The following is a 9,329-nucleotide window of genomic DNA, read 5'->3' as shown; positions in this document are numbered from 1 at the left end:
TGCTGTCAGTGTGTATAATAAAATATGGGTGATGAGTCTTAAAGTGAAAGAGATTGCCTTAATCATGAACGAAATGTACATTTTTTCCTTATTTCCAAAGCCCAGAATTCAAAGTCAAGTAAACGATGAAGCTGATTTCCTAAAGCTATTCTACCCCCTTGTGGCCGAGATGTGAATGGAAATAATAACTTGCCTTTAATACAGTATGCCTGGCTCAGCTAAATGGTCACCGTTCATGTGAGTAATTGCTCATCACAAAATGGCCTTCCTCCTGCAAATCAATCCGTGTGTGTGTGAGTGGAGCCTCATGAGCCACTGATGTATGTAATAAGGTGGGCTCATGAAATCAATATACCTCTCCAATATTAAAAGCCCTATTCTGTGAAACTAATACACAGCTGCATGTGGCCACCATCAAAATGAGCAATGTTGTCGTTAAGTTTTAAAACTCAGTGTGTCGTCTTTTTTTGCCATGAGAATAATAATGTACAATAGAAGTTGTTTACAAAAGAGTTTTCATAGCTTTCATGTAGGCCTTGCTAAAATTATTCTACCACCGAGTGGCAATGTATCAATAAACAATATACAGGTATCTCCACATGACTAAACAAATAATGGTGGCAGATATCTCAGTAATGGAACTTGAGAATTCCAGAAATGGAGACTAAGTTAACACAAATATTTCATTGAGAATATTTGAATGCGTTATCTCAATCAGCCTTTTGTAATCAAGATATGCCACCGGTAGCGCACCTAACTCATTCCCCCCACTATATGTAGGCTGTATGCCTTGACTTAACGATACATATGTGCATTTTTTTCTGGATATCTGCAACGCGAAAGCAAGAAGTTACAGTCAGCCTACATGGAATTGAGAACACAATCTCATAGGCTTTTGGAAACATAAGCTCATGTCACACAAAAGAGAATTCCAAAAATATAGCGATAACTATTGATTGTTTGAATGTTTGATTGAGTCTTTCAACATATAAACACATTACCGTACAAGATAAACACTGAAAATGGAAGAAGGGAAAGGAAAAAAGAAAATTATCAATAGATGTCATAGTTCAACACGGTTTACATGTTCAAAAGGATTAGGAACAAGTGCAAAAACATATCTAGTCTTACCCCTTGTTCTCTACATAGATTTCATATTAAATCCGTTTATTTATATACAAAAGCAGTGGTAAAACAAAAACACATTCCTCCTAACATGAACTTAAGTTTGGCTTCTAAACTCTTTCAAATATAAACAAATGGCCCTGAAATCTATTGGCTTTCCATCTCTTTCCAGTTACAACTTCCATCCATCCATTTTCTAATATGCTTATCCTCAAGAGGGTCACAGGCGTGCTGGAGTGTAGCGCAGCTGTCTTCGGCGGGGTACACCCTGAACTGGTTGCCAACCAATCATGGGGCATACGTAGACAAACAACCATTCACATTCACAATCACACCGAGGGACAATGTAGAGTTTTCCGCTCACCTGCCATGCATGTTTTTGGAATGTGGGAGGAAACCAGAGTACCCGAAGAAAACCTACGCAGGCACAGGGAGAACATGCAAACTCCACGCAGGGAAGCCTGGACCTCTGCACTGTGAGGTGGATGTGCTAACAAGTCGAACACCATGCCGCCAATTATAATTTATTTTGTGAAAATCTGCATTGTCCTGAAGGAAATCACATCATGTCCTGGTTAATTCAGTTAGTTATTCTCAGGAACATGAACGTTATGTGCTTCACGAACCACTAAAGATGGGAAACCCAGTGTGAGGTGTACTTTTCTTTTTATGGGCAACTATGCTGAAACTTTATTGTTTCTTTAACACTCAGCCATTCCGTAATGAGACATTTGTACAATGAGCTCGGTTGCAAATCTCAGAGCCACCAAATTGTTTTCCCTATTTACTCCCGTTGTAAAAAGCCAATTTCCGGCTTTGCAAATGATGTCACCAATCACACCTCTCCAACTGTGTGTTTATAAATAAGCTCTTCACACAAACACCATAAAACTGTAAAACAAAAAAAGCCTAAAATTTTATGTCTGTGTATTAGAGGCTGACTCCCATCTCACTATCAAATGTGTATTAATTTGCATATACTGTAAATCTTTATGGTGTTGGTTTTCTGTAAAATCTTGGTGAACTTATTTGTATTCAAGACTGTCTTGTGCGTTTGTTCGCGGGGCTGAATTGAATACGAAAAGGGTTGCTTCCATTGAATATATATGGAAACGTTTTGTGCCTCCTGTACAGTAAGTAACCAAAATGGTTGTAATCCATCCAGGAACCAAGGAGGTGGAAAAGAAGAGGAAAGGAGCATTTATAGACCACGAGGACACAAAAGCATCCATGGAAAGTTGAGCTACATCCACACACACTTCTGTTTAGTTTCTGCGTGTGCAACAATTTTAGGTCTGAACCTTGACAAAAGCTATCTTGTGCTGGCAATGCCGACAATGCGGGTATTTTATTTTGTAAGTGTTGCATGCCAACAGTATTTCCAGCCCCTTCTCCACCTGTCTCAGTCTCCATTCTTTTTTCTTTTTTGCTATGCTCACAGGAATTCCCCTGCAGATACCGAGAAAAAATGTATGAATAATTAATAGATTGAGTGGATTTCCTTGCTGGAGTGTGGGAAGACCATTCACACTCGGCCCTGGTGATATTGTTCTTGCAGGAAGAAAGTGAACAATAGTTCCAAATATTTGTCTTGCAAACAACATTTCACATTCTGAATTTACTGTGACTGTTATTGAATACCTCAACAAAATATGTCTCCTATATTGTGTTTATATGATGCTATTTCTCTTGGTATCTACCAATACAGATAATGTACAGTTTGCTGTCTCACAGTAGCATTATAGGTAGATGGAGAGATCAACTGCCAGCAGTCTGCTTCATATGTACTCGGGGAACATGAACACCACTTTCCATACATTCTTGATTAAAAAGTACTTTGGAATTTTCATCAGCGACAGAATTATTGAAGTACTGTTTAATTGTATTACACGTTAGTTTTGTCCATCGCCACTATCAGTAATGTGGGCAGCTGCACAGCAGAGTAAAAAACATTACATCTGTGAATAAGTACTGTGCGCCATTGATCGCCTCCAATAATATTTTTTAAAAAAGAGTAATATTTATTGTTATGGGAGTGTTCTGCTTGAATACAAATATTTGAAAAGGCAATTATAGTTCACCTTATTATTCTGCATTCTGCACCTATTACGGAATGCATTATAGGATGTCACATAGCAAAATGCATCTTCCTCTGAAGATGTTTATTGCTCTTATATTGCAAAAGCCCAGCAAAATTGTATTGTACAGGAAGTGTGTCTCCCTTGTTTGCAATAAAACTGTCTGCAGGTTTAATATGAAGCAGGGCGGATTTCATGTATACTGAACCAGTTGAAAAAAATCTCTCTATATATGTGAGAGTCATAGGTACAGAAACTGAACATTTTACATTCTTTTGCAGTCAAATGCAATCAACAATCTGTTTACAAGGTTACATGCGATCCTAGAGCACTCTAATTAAATCCAGAACTATCCAAAAGACAGATTATCCACACAAAATCTTCAGTAATCCACTTGTTATATCTGACCCAGGCTTAACTAGCTAAACTTTTATTCTCCTGGATCCATTCTATGTCACAGTATCACAGTCAATAATAGTGTGATGCAACACTATTTCCTCAGTTTAATGGCTCCATGGAATATCCTTTTTATTATTTCAGTCAAATCTCACACCCCTGTGTCAAGGTATGCCCCAGGGATCTCTGCTTTGATCGCTTGTCTTTTCACTCTCTGCATATAAACTCTCCACTTTTGAGAGATAACATTGAACATCCATCCATTTTTCAGACTGTTAATTCTCATTAGGTTCGCAAGTGAGCTGAAGTCTGTCTCAGTTGACTGGGTGAAAGGCAGGGTTGCAATCTAGGGGCCAGCCTGTGCGGGGCATGATCATTATCTTCCGCACGTATGCTGATGGCAAACACACACCGCATTAATCCCTTACCAGTTAAAGTCATCAAAGGTCCAACTACCAAATGCTGTAAAACATAATATTAAATGTGGTGTGCGGTGCCTTGAGTGATTTTTCCTCCCTGAGCAGCTCAGAAAATGGTTGAGGCCGGAATCTTAAACATTCATTATGTTCAATAATTACAATAGCAAAATTTTGGTGTGTGCTCAACACTGAATTGTGACTGCAGCCAATTAGGAAGCGACCTGAAGCTTGCACATGTCGAGGAACAACTGGTGTTTACATAAAATGTCTCCCAAGTCACTCACCACAATAAAAACTACAAGAGTTTGCAACTGTTGTGACCAGATAAGAAAACGGTCAACCTTGTTTCTTCTATTTCTTCTTCTACTGTTACTTTTTCTTTTTTTTTGTTGTATTTTACAAGAGTCTGAATGCCCTCTAGCATGTACCTACCACACTGGTTTAGAGGCTGTTCATCGATACATTGTCATTTGTTCTTATTTGTGTGTTTGAGGAGGCATGTTTACTTTTTGACTTCTGTCGGTGATGCTGCTATAATGACTGACGTGGATGAACATGCCTTGAATGCCGATCATGGTACCATGTAATGATGCCCTGTAAATTAAGATTGTTAATGATACTATAATCATACTTTCAAATATACTTTGATACTACTTGCAAATGGACTGTATCTCACAAAGGTGTGATTGGGATACTCTTTTTGGTTTAAAAAAAAGACAAAACTAATTTCTGGTCAGTGATGATGAAATCATATTGAAATGACAGTCATTTTGATTTTGATATGGCAATATTTCAAAATCCTAACATGCTAGATGCTGTTCAAACCGTTTATATTGAGTAATATCTAGAATACTAGTAAGTTGCATGAAGAAAACATGAAAGTAGGACCATGATGTTTATATAGCAATGTTGTCTACAATGGTAGGCAGTACTTTCTCTCTCTCTCTCTCTCTAAACCAAAGCCACAACAACTGAGCAGATTTTCAACACTCATCTTTTGGTCACATGATTACTTTACATAGCACATTATGTCATTATGAAGTCATGCATTGGAATGAATGAGCAAACATAATGTAAAGCAGTCGGGATGAAAAGCCCCCCACTGAGATCATGATTGCAAAACGTGGTTGCATTATGTATATGCACACAAACCCTCACTGCAGGAGCCACCGGGAGATGATAACAAAAATGAAATTAGGTGGTATCTGTAAATTTAAAATGAGAATTGATGTGATGAAAAGAAAACTAATTTCAATTACCTTTCGGGCATATTAGGAGATAAAATCCTACTGGCTGGTTATTTCTGAGACAAGTGTGTGACTTTTGAAACGTGGACATATTTACTGTGTGTTATATAGGCAGGCAAATGCTTTGAAAAGATAAGATGGTGATTTTATGAACGTGTACATGTGCGTGAACGTGTGTGTGTGTGTGTGTTTGTGTGTGTTGGACTAGTAACTTGAGGGAGAACATTTCGGACGTGGAAAAAAAAAAAGATGCTGATACTCGAGGAATAGAGCTGAGTGACACAATGGAGTAGCTGTGAATGGAGACACAAGGCTGATTATGGTGATGTGCCTGTCGAAACCAGTTCAACACATTGGACCTTGGCGATATTAATGCGTGTGATGGAGTGAGAGAAAGCCAGAAGTAGAGATGTTATTCAAGTGGAAGAAAATCGATTTCAGAAGGGACAACTTTGACATAAAGAAGAATGTGAATCCAAAATAACAACCTCGTTCTAATTTTTGGAGACGAGAGTGGTGGGGCAGTGCTCTAGTCTTCAACATCCTACCTGGATGCAGCAGATTTTTCTGCATAGAACTCAAGTGGGATTGAAAATAATACGTATGTATTTGCAAGATATAATCAGTTTTTGTACCGGATATTGTCATGAGTAGTGTAGTAGTCCACATAGTTGCTATTCTGGTGGGATCAATTCCCATTCAGTGCCTCGATGACCTGTGATCAATGGCCAAACATTCCAAATTCAGCTGGGATAGTCTCCAGCTCCCGCCGTGAATCCTAAACAGGATAAGCACTGTTAAAAATAAATAAATAAATAATTATACATCCACCCATATATATATATAGTATATAATGTGGATGAATGTATAATTGGTTAACAACATTCATCTTGTCTTCTTGGAAACAAAACTATTTGTTTTTGTTTTCTTGTGAGAATAAGGTTTGTGTTTACTTTTACTAGTTTCAACGTTCATTTCCGCCTTTTTTCAGAAGTTGTTCACTGAGCAGTGAGACGTCTTTTTATCAGGTGATGTTGTCGGACATAGCCGGCGTCAAAGCTAGTCAAGCTAAATACAAACCTTTTCCTCTCAGGAAAAGAAAAATAAATCGTTGTAAATTAATATTGCCATGCTTCAACTTTTTGTTACCTTAAATATGCATTTAAAATCCAATTGATACACTTTGCATTTGCCTGATAATACTTTTTAAGAAGATGACAAGTTAAGCACTCTATTATATTTGTTGGGATCCTCATAGTTAAAAATGTCGTGTTTGGGATGGTTACGCTAAATCTGATTGTAGTGTGTGCATCTCAGAGAGACCTTATCTCTTAAACATGCTCCCAGCAACCTCTAATCAAGTCATTGCCCGATCCCACTCCTCAAAAGGGCAACATGATCACAAATATGCCATTTCCTCCTCAGCTGAATGAATAATCCGCAGTGGTTTCATATTTTTCTGTCAAAGCTGTCCCTCCAAGCATTTTATTTGACTGCCGGTAAGGCCCAGGAAAGGAAAGGGGGAATATATAAAAAAGATATGACCTTATCATATGTTTTAGTATTCCCACCCTCAGAAGCATGCACGTTTTCAGACTGCCATTATTCTGTCCTGGAGCAAGATAGGTAAACGACAGAAGTGGTCAAATATTCAAAAGGAGACTTACAAAAACCTCTCAGCATCCTTATAGTATCAACCGTTTTAGATTGTGGTAGCTTTGAGGCAAAGTTACAATATGTCCTCATGTTGCATTACACATTCCAGAACCTTTCTGATCCATACCACTGAGAACACACACTACGGAATGTCCCTTCACCGTTCCTTTGTGGAAAGCTTTAAACATAGACACAGATGTATCATGTCTGACAGGAGTCTGAATAATGAATTGCATTTCTTGTAATAAATCATGAACAATCTTTAATTCATGACTTGAGATGCTATTAGCAAAAACAGAGCAGTTAACAGACAAGTAAGTTGAAGTCATAACTTTCTATTCGGAATACAATGAGCTATTGCTTACGACCAAGTCTCTTGGTCTTGTGCAATGAACAACATGAGTCAGTCTTGATTTTGCACTCTCCTCTTAAAGATATCTAATGCGGCCAAACTTCAGTCAGAATATCTGACTGTGCTGTTGAGCAGGCTCTTTCCATCGCCTAAAATCCACTGAGACAGAGATAAAATTTGAAACAGTAGCCTGCGGCCTCTCAAGGCGTGCCTCTGAATTGAAGCTAATGATGAGTGGCGGCATGGAAAGAATCATGATACTGTATGGTGATTGCAGAGGTGATTATCTAACTGGATGCGACCATTTGCTTAAACCAGTTAGCAGAAGTGAAGAGAAAGCATCTGCAGCTCAGTAAAAACCGAGATACAGGACAATGTAAAATTGAACCTGATTCATGGATAATAGTCTCAAGGTTGGTCATGGATATACGTACACTGTATACTTATGGCTCCATGCTGTCCAGCTATGGATCCAGTACAAGAGCTGTTCCACAAGTTTTGCCTTTCCAAAAATAACGATAATGTCCTTTTTGTCATCATGATGTGAACTGCACTGCGCTACGCTGACATTCAAAATAAAAAAACAGTAACTCCCCCCTCCCCCACAGCTTTAACCCCTGCACCTTAAACAAAATTCGAAGAGTTTGCTGAGCGTCATGTTCTCCTTTAGTTATAGACAACAAAATCAAGTTTTCAGCGCATGCTTTTTTCAATCATCTCCATGTTGGAGGGTTAACTAATTACATTTTAAATATTTTCCTCTTGTGCATTTTCTAATATCAGGTCAGCGGTCTGTTTTCTCTGGTATTTGTATGTATTCTGCCCGCCCTGAGTGTGCAAAGTTTAGTTTGGCAGATAGCTAACAGTGAACAGAGGCGATGTGTTTTGCTTCCAATTGTTTATTTAATGTACTTTCACCAAAGGATCAATGGCATCATAATCAGCCAAACATAAGTGCACTAGCCTAATGCTCACGTTTTAGCAAGCACCATCAACTGGCTGGAATAAATTAACATTGTTGTTGTTATTTTAAAACCATCAAACAATTGTTGCTTTAGCATAAACACGGCAGGGAGACTTACCAGTGCTGCAAATAGAACATCCAAGAGGCATATACTTATAGTCTCTCAGTTAAGTGGAAACACTTTTGCAGTCCGTGTTCTTCTTCTTGACACCATCAATCAACTCTTTATTTGTGCTCTGTGGGACTTAGACATCAATTTCTGTCCCATAACAGTTCATATTAGTTTTGTTATTGGAAGAGATTTTATGGACCAGTGCACTCATTACACCACATTTAATGCAAGTTGACTATACTCAGTATAATGCAGTGCAGTTGTACACCACATCCAGCCATTTTCGATACCGCTGACTCAGAGGTAAAACTGGACTTAACATTTGAAAGCCCAAACAGTCAATTGCGTTGCAAATGTGACTGGGTGGGAAAGTGGGAATTGATCCCATGGAGGACGCATGAAACTTCAATTATGTGAACCACTACACTACCAAATGAATACTTTTTGCTGTTTCTCACCTTTGTAAAACATGGATTTGCCTTTTAATTATGACATTGAATGCTTACAGCCTTTTTAAATGCACAGTGCAAAATTATTTAAAACAGGAAAACTTAACAATAAAGAACTCAGTCAATCAATTCATTTGCAACTCAAAATGAAATAACACCACTCATGGATGATTCACACATTATGAGACAGGAATTGTAAAAAAAAAAAAAACAAACAAACACAGCCATCTTTCCTTTTCAACACATTTCCAACACGATGACTAAATTGAAAATGGATTGACTGTGGCGATGACCTCTGCGAGTTTGAGCGTTTGGTACAGTCCCACCCAATACCAAGGCAGGTTGTCAATCAAGTCCCAAAAGGGACTTTTGGGACTTGATTGACGAGACTCCCATCTTTGAGGTAACGCTTATCAAAGGATTAAAATGTAAGGTCTCCACTAAATTCTGTCATGCCTGACACGTGTACTGAAATATTGTTCATGTCACCGCGCTGCATGTGATAATGTGACTCTCAGCTTATTAATACTT

Source organism: Hippocampus guttulatus, chromosome 9, assembly GCF_054856545.1.
Source record: "Hippocampus guttulatus isolate MCC_2025c chromosome 9, RoL_Hgut_1.0, whole genome shotgun sequence".
Classification (NCBI taxonomy): domain Eukaryota; kingdom Metazoa; phylum Chordata; class Actinopteri; order Syngnathiformes; family Syngnathidae; genus Hippocampus; species Hippocampus guttulatus.
The sequence above is the reverse complement of the archived record's forward strand: the minus strand, read 5'-3'. Positions refer to the sequence as shown.